Source organism: Eumetopias jubatus, unplaced genomic scaffold (assembly GCF_037043125.1).
Source record: "Eumetopias jubatus isolate StellerSeaLion01/CBP00866 unplaced genomic scaffold, mEumJub1_p1.0 scaffold_17, whole genome shotgun sequence".
NCBI classification, from domain to species: Eukaryota; Metazoa; Chordata; class Mammalia; order Carnivora; family Otariidae; genus Eumetopias; species Eumetopias jubatus.
Genome location: NW_028274823.1, coordinates 27,823,640 through 27,837,055, shown reverse-complemented (window position 1 = coordinate 27,837,055; position 13,416 = coordinate 27,823,640). Strand labels below are relative to the sequence as shown.

Below are 13,416 nucleotides of genomic sequence, written 5' to 3'. Positions count from 1 at the left end.
AGGCATAATGTAGGACTCAGTACTGAAATCTGAGGGAGATGTTCTGCCTGGTAAGATGATGGGCATGTTCATCTTTCTCCTCCTCATCTCTAACATAATCCCATTCATGCTTTTTAAAATTTTTTACAAGATTTTATTTATTTGTTTATTTTTAAAGATTTTTATTTTTATTTATTTGTCCAAGATTGAGAGAGAGAGAGCAAGAGCGAGAGCATACAAGCAGGGGGAGGGAGAAGCAGGCTCCCTGCTGAGCAAGGAGTCCGATGCGGGACTCAATCCCAGGACCCTGGGATCATGACCTGAGCCAAAGGCAGACGCTTAACGACCGAGCCACCCAGGTGTCCCAAAAGATTTTATTTTTAAGTAATCTCTATGTCTAATGTGGGGCTCGAACTCATAACCCTGAGATCTAGAGTTACATGCTCCATTGATAGAGCCAGCCAGGCGCCCCAACCATTCAGCTTTTAGGTTGATTCATTTTGGGGGGTATATGAGAGCGGAGATGAGGAAGACAGGGAGTTTTGGTCCACTTAGGATTTTCCAGTTGGCTATCCAGGACCTCTCAATCTGAGACAGGCCCAGAAGACCAAATCCCAGTTTTCAAATGAAAGTGGAAATGGTTCAGATGTACTGTGGAAAGATGTGCTAAGGTGGTTTTATCTTCTTCCTCTGAGTCTTTTTGGTTGAAAGATCCTCAATCTGGACCCAGAGTTCAGGAGCCCAATGTGCAGGTGCAGGGAGGTGTTGAGGAGTTCTTCAGGTCTGATGTTCAGTCTTATGGATTCTTCAAATTAGAGGAATCTAGAGCATTCCCACATTCCTACAGGTTAGGTATGAGGTTCTCTGGATTTGGGGCATCCATAAATGGGAAGAAATGGGGAGAAAGTTGGTATCTTTTTCCACTCCCTCAGCAGTCTCTTCAGGTCTGCCTGTAACCCTGGGCTCTATCCCGGCAGATAGGCTGAGAATTCCACCATTCAATCAGCAAGGAGAAAACCCTCCTATCTTCTTCCCCCACACTCTCACTGCTCGGTAATTCTAACTATCCTGGCAACCTCTATCATCTCTTGCAAGGGGAGAGGCAGCTGGGGGTAGAAAAGTGAAGATTGGGGTGGGCATCTAGCTCTTCAGCCTTTTAGCATTTCCAAGGCAAATAGGAAAAAGCTTCAGTTTCCTGTCACTGGTGATGCTGACTAACCCCCTGATTAGCCTTTTTCCAGGTAGGTAAGGAGCATCCAAGGCTTAGTATGAGGAGCAGAGTTGGGAGTCACAGCCTGATAGACTAAGGCATAAGAGGTAGTGAGAGGCAGTGAAAAGGAGAGCTGGACTGAGGGTGAGGACACCTGGGTTTGTCTTTCTGCTCTGCCTGCTCTGCCATTAACTAGCTATGTGAACGTGGGGGCCATCTTTCCACACTGGGACTCGGTTTCCTGCTCTGCAAATTGAGACCTGAATTAGATATCCAAGATTCCTGCCTCCTCCCATTTTCTCTGTTTCTGAATGATAGGAATGGGCACAAGACACAGAAACAGTTGGGATGGGACAGACAGGTGTATGAGAAGCCAAACGGCAGGCAGACGGGAGGGTGGGGGAGGGGAGGATGGAATAGACTGAAGGACTGGTCCTAGGACGGAAAGAACCCAGAGCTGCCTCGAAAGGAAGTGAGCCCTCAAGGGGCAAGATATTGGCCTAGATGACTTTGATAGGTGGTGGCCGGGGATGCGCAGGAGAGTAGGGTCGCCCGCTCAGGTTCTCAAAGCGGACCCCGCCCCCTTACCAGCAAATCGTAACTTTCCTCCCCATAATGCCCAGCAGCCACTGCTAAACCGCGCACTGCAACCGAACTCTACCTAACTCCACCTCTCTAACCGCCCAGCACAACTTCTCCATTTTTATTGGCTTTTATGGCTGTCATTCAGAGAGTACCCTTATTCGTTGGTTGTCCCCTACCTACCCTTTTCTTTCCCTTGTAATCTCGCCTTCTTAGGCTGTACCTGCCCCCCGAAGCGAATTTCCTTTTTCTATTGGGTAGCTGGAATGCCACTTCTCATGATACAAAGCTATGATTGGCTCTGCGCGCCAGGGCTCGCGCAGTTACCAGGCAGCGGGCTAGACTGAGGCTAGTTACCACGTCAGTGAGCTGACAGGGAAGGTAGCCGGCTCCACCGCCCGTTCCGGCCGAGTCTTCCTGGCCGACTGTGCGGTCCCTGACTTCGGCCTCAACTTCCAGGAAACGGGCTCCTTCCCTTCTCCCATCTGCCACCAGAGCCGGGAGAGTCGGTTAAAGACGTCTTCGGGGCCCGGGCTGGACATGAACAGCGGCTGCGGGTCCTGGGACTAGGCCCCGCCATTTTGGATCCGCTGACAGGTCAGCGAAGTCTCTTCTTAGAGTTCCAGTGTCGTGAAGGCCGCCCTGACATCGCCATAGGGAATGAGGGGAGGTGGGCCCTTAAGTTGGACGAGCCGGGTGGGTTAAGAACGCAGGGGCAATAATAAAACAGGAAGAGATTGTTGTGGGAGAGAACTGGGAGGCATGCAGGGGCAAAGGTCAGGCCCTTGCGGCCGGAGGGGCGACTTCAGCTCTGACTTCTGATCCCTTTCGGGTGCCGGAATCTTTCTTCCTGTGTTCCCAGGCTTCACCTGGCCTTCAGCTCCCCTCTTCTAGAGCTTTCTGTATCCCAAAGAGCCCAGTACTCAAAAGCTGAAAGCAAACCTAAAGAACATTGTATCTACTTTTTAGGGTTGATTTTTAGACCTTAGAAATTAGAATCTCTGCAGATCCTGTACAGCGTCCACTTCTGTGTGACTGCCTCCTTAATACAGCTGAACTGCTTCATTAATACTGGATGATGAACTAGTGCAACCTAGACTCAGGTAGTGAGTGAGAAGAGGTGTGGAAGGATTGAGGCCAGTCTTATGAAGACCTGGGCTAAGAGAAGACTTTCCACTTCTGGGGCAGCTCAACTGCCAGTCTGGGTCTGTATGTAAACACTGGACTTATCTTCTGAGACTGTTCCTTCCTTTACACAATCTTTTACAGATATTCTCTTCTGGTGTGTATTTTGGTTGGCATTTCCCCCCAAGGTGCTCTCGTCATTTGGCCTAAAGAGATGTTTAATCACAAGGGAGCCACTCTATTATGACATATTTGGCCGAGAACAGAGAGGGATTTGAGTATTGGTGAAGTTTGGTAGTTGGCCTATTATTTTTAGTGGGTAAAAAGGCTCATGAAAGATGTTCAGCTAATTTAAAAGTGGTAGGGTCCGGGCAGCAGAGTGAATGATGGAGCATAACTCCAGAGTAGTTTATGGCACTGTGGTAACCTTTGATAAATTGCTGTATAGTAAAACTGTAAAAGTCTCCAGAGTGCCTTCAGAAATGAGGAATAGTGTAAATAGTGTTTTTTAATGCACTACATAGAAATTTTTATGCCTTTAATTCAGGTATATAAGGCACTTCTCTGGGCCCTGTGGAGGAGACAAATAGGTCTGTTTTGGGATTGCTCTGTTTAATTTACCCACTTCTTAAAAGCAGTAGCATATATGTGCAATGGCCTACCTAGAGCATGAGCTATAAGTATCAACCTAATGCCTTTCAGAAAGTAATGGACACTCAAAAAGTGTTATCTGTACCTAGGATTAGTTGTAGTATGTGATCCTGACTTGTGGCCTAATTCTGGCCTTGGCAGTCAGGACTTTGTAAGGTGAGGTACTAACAAGGAGGATCAAACCCTCATCGTGTTAGAAGGAAAAATGTATAGGAGTGACTGACTAAACTCAGTTTCTTCTTACCTAATGCCATCTGCCCTCCTGAAATTGTGTGTGTGTGTGTATGTGTGTATGTTGGTGGGGGATAGCATTGTTTGTATTTATCAATTTTAAATAAGTGGGAGGGAAATGGTCCAGGAAACAAGTTTATATTTTAACTTGCTGATCTAAGTTGCAGAATTTCTACAAAAAAATAGAAAGTGGCTTATGAAATGACATAGCCAGGTTTGAAGAACCTGCCTTGCTCACCTGGGTTGATGTGCTGTGTTGTGCTCTGTTGAGTTGATAGGCTTTGCATAATAGGCAGTCTAGTCTTTGAGTAGATAGTGTGACCAATCCAGCATCTTTTCAGTTGGGCCTGGAGGTGACTCAGGCCTCAAAGATTTCCCCTTTCTTTACCAAAAAGTCATTTTCTAGGTAGGAATAGTTTTTTACCCCCAACCCTCACCCCAAATCAGAAAATTTGTTCTTTTGTATGTCAACCATACTTCAATTAAAAAAAAAGAAAAGAAAATTTGTTCTTCCTTCAAGACTTGAATTTGAGCTATATTTCAGAGGTGGCTGTAGACAGTGTCTTCTAATCTTGACAGTGATGCTTATTGGCTCCGTAGGAGCTCAGGTTGTAGACACCTCTCCTCATGAGTAGCCGGGCACCAATCCCAATTGAACTCATAGTTCTCAGAGTTCCACTACTATTTCATGTTCCAGAATGCATGATGACTGCCACTTTTAGATAATAACTTCATTGATAGGGTACTTAGACTGGCTAGTGAGGGCAGCTGGAGAGGCAAAAGATGCAGCTCCTGCTTTTAAGGAGACACACTGTATTTATACAGTACTCTCTGGAAGGATCATCCTCGTCTTTGTTTGCCACTTATGTTGATTGATCACAGTCTGTCCCTGTGGTTCAGTGTGACTGATTAGAATGATTCTGCTGTTGGGGTAATGGTGAAGTTGAGTTGAAGGGAGAAGGGGAGGTTTGTTTTACCATGAGGCTGAAAAGGCTTGTGTAAATATAATTGGCAGCTGTTTAGCTTTTATTGTTCTTTTTCTATATTCAGTATGTTCAACAGCAGTTGTTTAATTAAATGAAAACATAATAGAGCAGTCTGTTGATTTGGAGCCCCAGTCATAGTGAGAGTGATTATGGAAGTAACGATTTGTTGCCATCACATAAACCAAGGATTACAAGCTTAAATGCCTGAGTATCAGGCAGGTAATGTAAATGAGGGAAGTAAGCCAGGTATGAATGTATTAGGATGTAGTAGGGACTGTTGTGTACTGGCATGTGGGCACAGTATGACCAGTCTTCCTGTTTTTCAGGAGAAACTTGAAATTCAGATCGTTGTGTTTTAAACTCTTGGCAACTGGTTAAAGTCTTTAAAAACCTTTTCCAGATAGAACAAATATGTCTGTGGTTTGGATTCTATCCATCATGGGTGGATGATGACCCCTGATAGATAAGACAGGCATGCCTTATGAGACTTAATCATTGCAGTTCGCCTTATATAATCACACAGGCTAACTTTTTATCTTTGTCCTACTCTGTGAACTGTCACCCTTATTGTCACTTTGGGTGCTGTGAATGGTTAAAAGATGAGTGAGAGAGAGAAGCATTGTTTCATTTTTCATCTCCAGGCTGGTAGAAATGACATCTTTGGACATATCTTAGTGGCTCACCTTGCATATCACCTTGGGATAGACTCAGAATCTCCATAGAGGGAGGAGGTGTCATGGCAGAGCTGAGGTACACTGGTTGCCTGATTATTGGGTTTGGGAGGATTTTCCATTCGTGACCTGTCAGGGCACCAACTCTTTCTAGTTTGACTTTCACTTACCTCCACCCTTTGGGTAAATTTCTTTAGCCAGTAAGTTATTTACTAATTCAGTAATTCTTGGTCACTCTCTGTGCTTTATTAGCACAAAACTGTGTTATATTCCTTGGCTAGCTCTGGGAATCTTTTTTGGTGGTGTTGTTTTTTAAAGATTTTATTTATTTATTTGACAGAGAGAGACAGTGAGAGAGGGAACACAAGCACGGGGAGTGGGAGAGGGAGAAGTAGGCTTCCCACAGAGCAGGGAGCCCGATGCGAGGCTCAATCCCAGGACCCTGGGATCATGACCTGAGCCGAAGGCAGACGCTTAACGACTGAGCCACCCAGGCGCCCCTAGCTCTGGGAATCTTACAAGCTGCATCTTTAGTGCTTCTCTGGAACATTTGAGAGATAGAGTGAAGATAAACCTTGGAAGGGCCAGTCGAGGGTCATTTAGCTTCTGCCCTCTCAGAAAGCCCATCCATTTTCTTGCTTTGCACAGCTCTGTATTAGACACCAAAGCACCATGAAGCAGACAAACAGGCTTGGCCTTTGGAGAATCTAATTTCTTATTGGATAAGGACAACTTTTTTTTTTTTTTTAGATTTTATTTATTAGAGAGCGAGAGAGAAAACACACACACACAGACACGAGTCGGGAGGACAAAGGGAGAGGGAGAAGCAGACTACCCACTGGGCAGGGAGCCCGACTTGGGGCTCCATCCCAGGACCCAGAGATCAGAACCTGAGCTGAAGGCAGACGCTTAACTGACTGAGCCATCCAGGCACCCAAGAATTACATATTTCTTTTTTTTTTTTTTTTAAGATTTTATTTATTTATTTGAGAGAGAGAGAGAATGAGAGATAGAGAGCATGAGAGGGAAGAGGGTCAGAGGGAGAAGCAGACTCCCTGCTGAGCAGGGAGCCCGATGCGGGACTCGATCCCGGGACTCCAGGATCATGACCTGAGCCGAAGGCAGTCGCTTAACCAACTGAGCCACCCAGGAGCCCCAAGAATTACATATTTCTGAGAAGAAATGTGAACATGCATATAGCACATGAAGAGACTTCAGGAAAATAGATAAGAAAATAGACTGGTGGGTAATGTGGGTTCTTTTTGTGTTTAGAGTAGCCTGTGTGGAATTGGTAACTCTGATAGAGAAACAAATATGGGATGCAGAAAGAAGGTTTGCCTGCCTGGCTTAGAGTCCTTGTCTTCTATGAAGTCATTGTTCTTACAAGAGCTGGATGTGAGCTGCACTATATTGAAGAGTCAGTCTTTGATGTTAGTTCATCCATTTGTTCATTTGCTCCTTCAGTATTTATCATTTATCTTACAGGCATTGGGGATAAAAAGGTGAATAAATCATGGTGTCTTCCTGAGATACCTATAGACTCACGGGAGACACAGACTAAATGAATAATTATAAATGAGTATAAGTTCTTTAGAGCTATGTACAGTGAATGGGATGACAAAAAGGACTACTAATACTCTCTGGGGGAGTGGGTTAGCTAGGGAAGATCTCACAGAGCAGGCATTGTAATAACAACTAATTTTTGGAGGGTTTAAATAGTGCTGGTACCATGCTAGGTGCTTTACAGTCTTATATAGGCCTCACAACAAACAGATGAGGCACTATCTTCATTTTGCAATGGAGAATTGTAAACTGGGGTTCAAAAAGGCTAAGAAACTTGGCTAAGATCATAAAGGTGGTAACAGTCAGGACTGTTTTGTTTCTGAAGCTTGTTCTTGTAACCACTGTGGTATTCTGACTTTCTCATTGACTTTTGGATGGAATGAGTAAGGGTTTACCAGGTGGACAAGAGTGAGAAAAAAATATTCAAAACAGAAAAGGAACAGTAAGTGCAAAGGCAGACAACAAAGACCATGTTTTTATTTTATTTTTATTTTATTTTTTTAAAGATTTTATTTATTTGAGAGAGAGAATGAGAGAGAGAGAGAGCACATGAGAGGGGGGAGGGTCAGAGGGAGAAGCAGACTCCCTGCTGAGCAGGGAGCCCTATGCGGGACTTGATCCTGGGACTCCAGGATCATGACCTGAGCCGAAGGCAGTTGCTTAACCAACTGAGCCACCCAGGCGCCCAAGACCATGATTTTATTTATTTATTATTATGTTTTAAAGATTTTATTTATTTATTCATGAGAGAGAGAGAGAGAGAGAGAGGCAGAGGGAGAAGCAGGCTCCCCACCTAGCAGGGAGCCCGATGCGGGACTCGATCCCCGGACCCTGGGATCATGACCTGAGCCGAAGGCAGACGCTTAACCAACTGAGCCACCCAGGTGCCCCAAAAGTTCCTTCTTTTTAAAATCATGGTCTTGGGGCGCCTGGGTGGCTCAGATGGTTAAGCGTCTGCCTTCGGCTCAGGTCATGATCCCAGGGTCCGGGGATCGAGTCCCGCATCGGGCTCCCTGCTAGGTGGGGAGCCTGCTTCTCCCTCTGCCTCTGCTTCTCTGTCCGCCTGACTTTCATGAATAAATAAATAAAACATTTAAAAAAAATAAAAAAATAAAAAGAAGGAACTTTTGATGGTCTATTTCATACATAGAGAATATGTATAGCATATATGGGGCATCAGTGTCCCCTACCCAGCTTAAAAAACAAAATATCACCAAAACGAGGGCCGCTTGTATATCCTTCTCTGTTAGTCACAAACCCCTTCCCCATGGCCACTATTCTAAATTTTTTTGTGCGTTTCTCTGGGGTATAGTCTTAGCAGTGGAATTGCTGAGATATAGGATATGAAGTTCTTCAGTTTTGCAAAATGATGCCAAATTGTAATCCAGATGAGTTGTATCAATTTACATACTCACCAGCCACTTGCTCTGCATTTTTACCAACTCCTAATTTGGTCAGATTAAAATTTTTGTGCTATTTTTGTGCTGTAAAATGGTATCTCATAAACTTATTTTACAATTTTCTTGATTATTAATGGAGCTAATAATGTTTTCACATATTTATTTGCTGTTTGTATTTCCTTATTCTGTGAAATGCCTATTCATGTCTCTTGCCAGTTTGGGGGAGGGTTTATATGTCTATTCTTACAGTTTCGTAGCATTTTATTATTTTATTTTATTTATTTTTTAAAGATTTTATTTATTTATTTGACAGAGAGAGGCAGTGAGAGAGGGAACACAAGCAGGGGGAGTAGGAGAGGGAGAAGCAGGCTTCCTGCTGAGCAGGGAGCCCGATGCGGGGCTCGATCCCAGGACCCCGGGATCATGACTCAAGCCAAAGGCAGACACTTAATGACTGAGCCACCCAGGTGCCCCTGTAACATTTTATTTTATGGATATTGCTTCTTTATTAGTTACATGTGTAAGATATACAGATATTTTCTCCCAGTTTGTGACCTATCTTCTCTCTCTTTTTCATGCTGTTTTTTGAACAAATGTCTTTAATTTTAACATGGTTTAATTTACCAGTTTTTTAAACCAGTTGTGTTTTTTGTTTCCTGTTTAGGTGCTTCTCTTCTGTGCTGAGATTATAAAAATATTCTTATATATTCTAAAAGTTTTCAAGTTTCCTTTTTCACATTTAAGTCTTTAATTCATTTGAAATAGATTTTTTTTTAATTCCATGAAGTAAGGATCCAATTTATTGTTTCCATTTCTCCTGCTTTTGTTTAGATCTAGAGGGAGTTGCTAGTTGATAGAGTGACTCCTTCTCTTTGGATCCTCTTGGGGTGAGTAACTGGGATGCCACAGAGCACCAAGGGAATGCTATAGACTCAGCTTTAAACAGACAGTACTTTCAAAGGGTATATGTGGCTTAGAGTCTCTAGGCCAGTGGCTATCTGGCTGGGGATGTTAGTTGCTGCTTATTTGGTTGTTCCTTCTCCTGTTATTTCTGATACAAGATAGATCTTAAATTCTTTTCTACCATACTTATATGAGGTCTCTGCAGGCCTTTGTGACCTTGTTTTTGTTTTAGAAATGAATGCTTTATTTTTTTAATTTGATTTTTTTGAAGATTTTATTTATTAGAGAAAGAGGGCACGAGCGGGGGGAGGGGTAGAGAGAGAGGGAGAAGCAGATTCCTTGATGAGCAGGGAGCCCGATGGGGGACTTGATCCCAGGGCCCTGGGATCATGACTTGAGCCGAAGGCAGACGCTTAACCGACTGAGCCACCCAGATGCCCCACTTTGTGACCTTGTGACAAGGGGTTCTAGGCTTTCGCCTACTAGGTAGCAGGTGCTTCATCTGAGCTTCCCATTTGAAGCTGAAGGGCAGATTCCCTTGGGAGAATCCTTCTGTGAGGAGACAAGTGCTCAGAGGCCTGGCAGATTAAGGAACTCTGTATGGTCCTTGAAAATAATTCCTCTTCATTCTCTAGTTGTTTCTTTTTTAGTAAGAAATGGAGCTTAAGACAGTGATTTTTTGCTTAGATCTTCACTGTCTTAGAAAGTTCTTAGCTTTTGGTGCTTAATAAATTTTGATCAAATGTTAGGTTGATTACTTCAGTTGGAATCCCAGTTCAAAATTTATTTTCTCCGGGAAGCCTTCCAAATAGCCAGTATATCCTTTAATTTACTAATTAATAATTGGCACTTTTTTTTTTGGCAATTTGTAGCATAGTGTTGTTGTTTACCTGTTGCTGTGTTATTTTCAGTATGGGTATTTTCTCTCATTCTCTTAGTTCTTTGAAAGAGAAATTAAATATTCTTATTTTATAGTGCCCCTTTACAGGCCTTCCAAAATATTTTTTAAAATATTTTATTTATTTATTTTAGAGATCGAGAGAGACCACAAGCGGGGTGAAGAGCAGAGGGAGAAGGACAAGTAGACTCCATGTGAGTGCAGAGCCTGACACAGGGCTAGATCTCACAACCCTGAGATCATGACTCCAGGTGAAATCAAGAGTCTGACACTTAACCGACTGTGCCACCCAGGCGCTCCCAAAATATTTTTTATAATGGTAGGTATTCAGTATACATACTGAATAATAACTGTATATTGAAGGCCCTCCATGATACACCCCACACTTGCTGTTCTAGCTTTACCTCCTATTATTCCCCTAGGAATAATGTTCCAGCAAGTTTGGAATAATCATGATCCCCTAAATACCTACTGAATTTTCCTACCTATGAGCCTTTACCCTTACTATTCTTTCCTTATATTTTTGACTGTTTGAATCTGGTCTGGTGGCACCTGGGTGGCTCAGTTAAGCATCTGGCTCTTGATTTCAGCTCAGGTCATGGTCTTAGATTCCTGAGATCAAGCCCCGTGTTGTCAGGCTTCATGCTCAGTGAGGAGTCGGCTTCTCTCCCTCTCCCTCTGCCCGTCCCCCTGCTCACTTTCTCATGCTCTCTCTCAAATAAAAAAATAAATCTAAAAAAAACCCCCACCAAATCCTGTCTTTTCAGTTGCCTTTCCAGAGCCCTCTGCCAGAAATAATTTTCTTTGTTCCACTACTGTGACACTGTATTACTCATACATCGGAGATATATATGGGTTTGTGTGTGTGTGTATATATATTTTATCTAATCTACTAAATTACGAATTCCTTGTGGGTAGGTAGTGACAATTCTGTATGCTGTGCCTAGTATTTTGCTTAGCATGTGTTAGGTAATGTCTGATTGGCTGAAGTAAATGTTAGCTAATTAACTTTGATGGCTGCTCTTAATCATTTACATGTGGAATAATACAACTACTCTTCACTCTTCTAATTTATTTTTTAAAAATTATTTTATTTTTTAATTATTTTATTATTTATTTATTTATTTTAAATACTTTGTTTTTTTATTTGTCAGAGAGAGCACAAGCAGGGGGAGTGGCAGGCAGAGGGAGAAGCAGGTTCCCTACTGAGCAGGGAGCCCGACTCAGGACTTGATCCTAGGACTCTGGGATCATGACCTGAGCCAAAGGCAGACACTTAATGACTAAGCCACCCAGGTGTCCCTTTAATTATTTTTTAAAAGATTTATTTATTTGAGGGGCGCCTGGGTGGCTCAGTTGTTAAGTGTCTGCCTTCAGCTCAGGTCATGATCCCAGGGTCCTGGGATCGAGCCCCACATTGGGCTCCCTGCTCAGCGGGAAGCCTGCTTCTCCCTCTCCCACTCCCCCTGCTTGTGTTCCCTCTCTCGCTGTCTCTTTCTCTGTCAAATAAATAAATAAAATCTTTAAAAAAAAAAGATTTATTTATTTGAGAGCGTGTGCACAAGTGCGAATGGGGGCAGGGGCAGAGGGAGAGAATCTTCAGGCAGACCCCCCACTAAGTGGGGAGCCCTGACTTCTGCTGGATCCCACCACCCATGAGATCATGACCCAAGCGGAAGCTAAGAGTTGGTGGCTCAACTGACTGAGCCACCCAGGCGCCCCTTCGCTATTCTAATTTAAAAATAGGCAATAGGTAATATATAGGTGTGACACAAAATTCAAGAGGTACAAAAGAATATACAGAGAAAAGTATGTCTTCCTCTCATCCCGGTTCCCCACTTCCTTTCTCTGGAGGCAACCTCTGTTAGCCATTTCTTCAAAATCCTTCCAGAGATATAGAGCATATTCATCTTGCCTAAATAATTTAAGGATGGAACGATACTAGAGATTTTATCTTTTCCCTTCTGATACTTTGAATTATTTTTGAATTTGTTCATCTTCTGTTTCTTGGTTCTCTTCCTCCTCATTCTTGTTATGTTCTCATTGTTGAATCTTGTCAGGAGAGAACATGTGTGCCTAGGGCATTTGGAAAGCAGATAAGTCTTCTGGGACTAACCTAGTTGTTTCTTTTCTTTCTTTCGTTAACCTAGTTGTTTCTTTAAATTGTCATTAAAATCAATGTTTTGTTATGTTGGATTCTCTTGTGGATTTGAAGGAGGTATTATGGTCCTGGACAAAATTTGTTCCTGTCCTTTTTCCCTTTATTATAATGGTTTTCATACTTCTTGCTTTCTGGGGGCCCTGTCTTATGCAAAATATGCAAATGGTCCTACTGGAAGGGTGTATTTTTTTCTATATATCTCTGGCTCATTTTCTTTTAGATCCCATTAAACTCTGTAAATGCCTCATGGGCAGAAATTACATTTCATCTTTTTCATCATTATTGATTTTAAATTATATTGATGGTATAGTAATATAGTCTCCTTGTAAAAAAATTAAAAGATTATAGGTAAGGCTAAAGTGTCCTCTGATTATACCCTGATTTCACAATATCATCTCGAGAGATAACTATGGTTGTTGAGTTTGGGGTACATCTGCCCAGACATTTTTTTTTTTTTAAGATTTTATTTATTTGACAGAGAGAGACAGCGAGAGAGGGAACACAAGTAGGGGGAGTGGGAGAGGGAGAAGCAGGCTTCCGGCTGAGGAGGGAGCCCAATGCAGGGCTTGACCCAGGACCCTGGAATCATGACCTGAGCTGAAGGCAGATGGTTAACAAGTGAGCCACCCAGGTGCCCCCATTTTTTTTTTTTTTAAGATTTATTTATTTGGGCAAGAGAGAGTTTGGGCACAATGAACGGGGGTGGGAGTGTTTGTGGTGGTGGGGGCAGAGGGAAAGAATCTCAAGCAGACTCCCCACTGAATGTGGAGCTGGACGTGGGCCGATCTCACCCAGAGACCATGACCTGAGCCAAAATCAAGAGTCAGACACCCAACCAACTGAGCCACCCAGGCGCCCCTGCCCAGACCTTTTATTCTCTGTTTTACATTAGGTATATATTACCTGGACAAAATATATTAAATACACTTAGCAACATGGATGACTCACAAACATAATGTTTCAAGGGAAAAGGTCAAATTGCAGAAAAATACATGCAATATTATATTGGTTACATAAAGTAAAAAATATGCAGAATAATACTGTTATTTAAAAATA

The 13,416-nt window shown here is 42.9% G+C and overlaps 1 protein-coding gene across 4 annotated transcripts in view; it reads left to right on the top strand.

The window, feature by feature from the left end:
• Positions 1 to 2,132: 2,132 nt before the first annotated feature.
• Positions 2,133 to 13,416, top strand: part of GBF1 (golgi brefeldin A resistant guanine nucleotide exchange factor 1) — a 118,456-nt gene continuing 107,172 nt past the window's right edge. For all 4 annotated transcript variants that reach the window (XM_028098584.2, XM_028098582.2, XM_028098583.2 and 1 more), the window contains exon 1: positions 2,133 to 2,368. The gene's annotated coding sequence lies outside the window, so the exon portion shown is untranslated. The remainder of the gene's footprint in view (positions 2,369 to 13,416) is intronic.